This window comes from Geotrypetes seraphini, chromosome 10 (genome assembly GCF_902459505.1).
Source record: "Geotrypetes seraphini chromosome 10, aGeoSer1.1, whole genome shotgun sequence".
Lineage (NCBI taxonomy): Eukaryota > Metazoa > Chordata > Amphibia > Gymnophiona > Dermophiidae > Geotrypetes > Geotrypetes seraphini.
Genome location: NC_047093.1, coordinates 9,084,119 through 9,090,118, shown reverse-complemented (window position 1 = coordinate 9,090,118; position 6,000 = coordinate 9,084,119).

The following is a 6,000-nucleotide window of genomic DNA, read 5'->3' as shown; positions in this document are numbered from 1 at the left end:
TTGTCTCTTTCCATCCGCTCTTGGTACTGGGAGGATCTCAGAGAAGGCCACCTTCACCTCCCTGATCTTCAGTTGTCTTCCGAGTGAGCGGAGCTGGCCCTTCAGCTCTTCCCTGTCATACTTCCGCCCGCTCACATCATTTGTTCCCACGTGGATAAGCACAGCGGTGTCCTCTCCCCCTGCGCCATCTATGATCCTGGAGATCCTGTTGGTCACATCCTTCACTCTTGCTCCAGGCAGACAGGTGACGACTCTGTCCTCTCTTCCTCCTGCGGTGTGGCTGTCCACATGTCGTATAATGGAGTCGCCTACGATGATCCCCATCTTCTTTATTCGGGAGCAGTGTATGCAAATCAAGTTTATGCATATTCATAGTGGATATCCTGAAAATCTGACTGGCAAGGGGGTACTCCAGGACCAACTTGAGAAATACTGCTCTATGGAATGTGTTATTCTGTAAATATCTTGACCGGTCATTTGTATGTCTGTATCGTATTCTGGCACTACTTGTAGATATGAAACTGTCATTTCTCTGTAATGAACAGGGATGTCTGATGCATGTAAAATTCCTTGGTAACTCCAAGGCGAATAAGTCCTTTCTGATTTCTATGAACCCCCCCTTGAGAGGGGAATAAAAATTTGGACTACAGCTCAGTCTCTTGCCTTTCCTTTCCAAATGTTGTCAAATGGAGCAGTAGTTCACATAAGGGCTGCCAGTTAATTGTAATTAACGCTGTCATTAATGCAAAAATTATTAGTTGCAATTTTAAAACAATTAATAAATTGCATGCTGCACAGCATTTCCCTCCCTTCATCCTCCTGCACGTGCATGGTGCAACATCTCTTCCCTCCCGGCTCTACCCATGGTTCTGTAAAATTCTCTTAATCCACCTCCCACCGCAGTATACCTGATAAAATTCAAGTCTTCTCTCCAGCAACGCTAGCACCAGTGATGCTCATAGACTGCTTGTGGCCTGCACCAGGCCTTCCCTCTGACCTGACCTATCATGCTCTTGAAAGGAAATTGCATTAGAAGGGGCAGGATGGATCAAAAGGAAAGGCCCAGTGCAGGCCACAGGCAGCCTATGACTGCCAGAAGACTTGATTTTTAACAGGTACACAGGGAGGATTGAGTTTTTCAGAATGGCAGGTCAAGGAGGGATGTTAGACTAACGGGAAGGAAGAAAGAAAGAGACAATGGACCTGGGGATAGAGGGGGAGGTAGCAAGAGATGCTGGACAATGGGAGGGAAGGTTCTTTGAGGAGCTCTGCGCTGCCCCCCCCTCCCCCCCCAATGTTAGGCTCAGACATACTGCAAAGTTGCAGCACCTGTTCAATGGCTGGTGGAGTAACTAAAGCCCTGCCAGAAGAAGAAATAGTCACCCTCTTCCTCCTCGTACTGCCTCAGGAGTGAGGAAGTCAATGTTGTGTCTTCAGCCACTGATGCTGGCACACTCGAGTATACCGACAACTTCCTTGCTTCTGAGGCAGTAGAAGAAGGGACAGTTTGGGCAATGGATTTTGACTGGTGGTGCTTTGGCATCCCTGCCAGCAATGGAATAATACCTAATGTGGGGGGGGGTGTGCAGGGGGCACGAAAATGCATGGTCCACCAGTCTAACCCTGGGCCTTCCTCCATGGATTGTTGGCTATGCCCTGCCTTTATCATGTGATAAATCTTGCAAATAAAATGTTTTAATTATGCAATTTAATTGTGATTCCATTAAAGCTTCAGTAACCAGTGCCCTCTCCTGTTAGAAGTTATTCCTGCACAAGGCATTGAGAAATCTATGCTGTACTGCCAATTTCTCAAAACATTTCCGTTGTGCTTGTAGGGACAGACCTAATCTCAAGGGTCAGCCCTCAGAGGGCTACTTTCACCTCACCTATATATTCAAAGAGGAGATGAGCATAACCCCCACAGCAAAATGGTTCTTTCCAGGTTATAAGAATAGCCGTACTGGGTCAGACCAAAGATGCATCAAGCCCAGTAGCTCGTTCTCACGGTGGCCAATCCAGGTCCCTAGTACCTGCCCAAAACCTAAGGAGTAGCAACATTCCATATAGAATTTCAAAGAATAGCAACATTCCGGAATCCCAGAGAGTAACAAGATTCTAATCTAATCTTTGGTTTATATACCGGCCGGGTCATCTCCCAGTGGAGCTCGACTCGGTTCACATACGATTAGGACTAGAGTACATAGCAAAAAACATAGGAGAAAGAAGAGCTATAATTTAAAAAAACTAGAGTACATAGTAAAAGAGCATTAAAAAAATAACTATAATATTATCATTTCGTTGAGGCTGTAGTTAAACCATTTAAAAAGTATGGGGCTCATAATAAAAAAAAAAAAAAATCTAAAAAGTGGCCTAAATGGCTACTTGGACGATCAAAAAGCCTGATCGTCCAAGTACCCCTAATCAAAGCTGGTTCTAGACGTATCTAAAACCAGCTTAGGCCTTTCCCCTGCAGAGAGAAAAGAGGCGTTTTTAGAGGAGGAGAAAGGGCGGGAAGTGGGCCGACCTACACCTAGGCGTACAACAGGTATAACCAAATGTTTCGACAGGTTGCCTAGTCGGCACTTATACGTTTTGACTTAGACCAAGTCAAAACAGGTATAAGTGCCGAAAAAGGTGGCCGCTGAGCTGATGGCGGCTGGCGCGATCAGTTCAGGGAGCCCAAACCCTCTTGCCCCGTGATCCCCAAACCCCCCCCCCCCCAAGTCCGATGGGGCCAGGAGGGAGCCCAAGCCCTCCTGGCCCGGCAACACCCTCTAACCCCCACTAAAATACGGGCAGGAGGGATCCCAGGCCCTCCTGCCCTCGACACAATCCCCCCCATGACCGCCCCCCCGATCAGCCCCAGGCTTCCTCTTGCCCCGATGTTGTCGGGGAGGGGGGGGGTCACGGTTTGACAAGGCAGGAGGGCTTGGGCTCCCTCCTGCCCGGATCGTTGTGGGAGGGGATTCTGTAACCGGTGTTGTTTTTGACAGACACCGGTTACAGAATCCAGCTTTTAGGCGAAGGACTGGCTCCTCCTTCACCTAAAAGCTCTTGTTTTGGACATTTGGGGCTTAGGCTTTTTTTAGGTTGATTATATGATGTAATTTAGACGTAGTGGTGGTCTGGGCATTTAAACAGTTGAACGTAGAGGCAGGCCATTATATTAAAAAAACCCTCCTTTTGGACGTTTTTTTTTGATAATGGACATTTTCCCTGCTTCTGCTTTCAACGTTTAAGGCCTTAGGCCAAAAGGGGACTTAGATGTTTTTTTTTTATTATGCCCCTCTGTGAAAACAGCAAAGTTTTCAAGGATTTATGAAATAATTGCAGCTGGCCTAAGAAACTAATGGAGTCAGGAAGTTCTCTACAAACTTGAAAACAAGATCGACTGAGGATCAAATATTCCAGAGAAATTTGAAGATTATACATGCATATTTAAACTGGATCCTAAATCAAACTGGGAGCCAGTGAAGCTTTTTCAACAAAGGGGAAATATGATCATACTTTCGTTTCCCAAAAAATGAGCTTAGCTGCAATATTCTGTATTAACTGAAGTCGTTTTAGACTGCTCTGCTTAATGCCCAGGTAAACTGAGTTACAATAGTCTAGCTGAGAAAGCAGTGGATTGTACCAATACTAAGAAATGTTCTTGATGGAATAGTGATCTGACCTTCCTATTTATCTGTTCATGGAATGTAAGTGATGAGTTCAAGATGACACCCAGGACTCTAGATGAAAAATCTATATGTAGTGCGATACCTGTTTTTAATGTAACAGAGGAAGGGAGGTTTTCTAATTTTGGCCCAATCCAAAGCAATTTGGTTTTGGCAGCGTTAAGTTTCATTTAAATAGACAAAGCCCACAGTTGAAGTTTAGAAATGCAGCCGTCTATACTAGGGACCAGGTTGTTAAGATCAGGGTCAACTTCTAATAAAATGAAAATATCGTCTGCATAAGTAAATATACTCTCTGCTGATGAAAGGCAAAAATTTTTCAGAGAATTCATATATACATTAAACAAGATTGGCGACAGCGGAAAGCCTTGTGGCATCCCGCAGCTAGATCTCCAAGAGGAAGTCTCACCCTCCAAAATATACCTAAGATCATAATGAGAGGAATTTACTAAATCAATTCGGTACAACTTGGGTTAAACCAATATCTGATAACATACGAATCAGGATGTCATGATGAACGACATCAAACGAAGTTGACAGATCAAATTGCATCAATACTGCACCTTTATTTTGTATCTGTAAATTCTGAATCTTTGAAATTAGCGATAATAGGAGAGTCTCTGTGCTAAAATTTGGTCTAAACCCATGTTAAAATTTCTCCAAGTAGTTGGAAAGTTGACTAGAAATAATTGACTCCTTCATTTTGTCAAAAGGGGTATATTTGCGGTCGGGCGATTCTAGAATCCCAGGACAAGCAGTGGCTTCCCCCATGTCTGTGTATCGCAAACTTTGTGCCTCCTGAGATTTCAGGTGTGCCACGAGGCGCCGGCTGACTGCCTACAGGACAGGACGTGCCCCTTGTAGCAAGAGACCCATCCTGTAGGCAATCAGCTGGCACCAGCGCCTCTCCTCTCCACATGTCTTCCCTTCCAGCACCCCCCCCCCTTGGTAACTCAGGGCCTGGCCAGAGATATATCATTTAAATTGACACATTGTTGTATCTTATAAATAGAATCCAACTGACATTGTTGCTTCAATTCTCAAGTAAGCATGCACTAAAACAGGGGTGCCCAATAGGTCGATCGCAATCGACTGGTATCTCGCAAAGGCAAAGTGAGTCGATCATCCAGGACTCCCTTTGCCTTGGCGATCTATCAGGCCGATCAATCTTCCTCTCCCCTACGTCAATTCTGCCGTCAGAGAGGAAGTTCGGGCCAGCCAATCGCTGCCTGACTGGGCGGAACTTCCTCTCCGACGGCAGAATTGACGTCGGGGAGAGGAAGATTGCTCGGCCCGAAGCAGAGAAAGCATGGGGCAGCGGCGGCGTCAGCTTTGAGGCCTGTTATCCATTGGTGGCGTTTGGGTCCTGTTCCCCGATGGCAGCGGCAGTGGCTTGGGGAAGGGAGGGAGAAAGAAAGAAAGAGGCGCAAGCAGGGAGACAGAAGGAAAGAAGAGAAACAGGAAAGAAAGAAAGGGGGCATGAAGAGAGAAAGAAAGGGCAGGGAGAGAGGAAGAAAAAGTTGAGGGAGGGAATGAGATTTGGAGGAGAGGAAGCATACAGGCTGAAAGAAAGACTGGACGCATAGTCAGAAGAAGAAAGTGCAACCAGAGACTCATGAAATCACCAGACAAGGTAGGAAAAATGATTTAATTTTAAATTTAGTGATCAAAATGTGTCTGAATTTATATCTGCTGTCTATATTTTACAATATGGTCCCCTTTTACTAAACCGCAATAGTGGTTTTTAGCGCAGGGAGCCTATGAGCATTGAGAGCAGCGCTGGGCATTCAACGCAGCTCCCTGCGCTAAAAAATGCTATTGCGGTTTAGTAAAAAGGGAGGGGGGGTGGGTATTTGTCTATTTTTGTATGGTTGTTACTGAGGTGACAGTGCATAGAGTCATCTACTTTGACCTCTTTGAAAAAACCCCGGAATAGGAATGATAATTAACAATTCTATGCGTACAGTGTGCGTTGTGTTTTTTTAAAATTTTATTGTTGGTAGATCATTTTGACTTGGTCATTTTAAAAGTAGCTCGCGAGTCAAAAAATTGTGGGCACCCGTGCACTAAGACTTAGTACTTTTTCTTAGATTGTGACACAAATGTGTTACACAGCCTGTATTCCTGCACCAAGAACCAGTTACAAGGTACAATATACAAGTTACAAGATATCTTCTGTCTTACAGGGCCCTCGGTCACCAGAGGGCACTCGCTGAAAGTCAAGGGAGGGAAATTTCATGGTGATGCCAGGAAATACTTCTTCACCGAAAGGGTGGTCGATCATTGGAACGAGCTACCTCAGCAAGTAATTGAGGCCAACAAC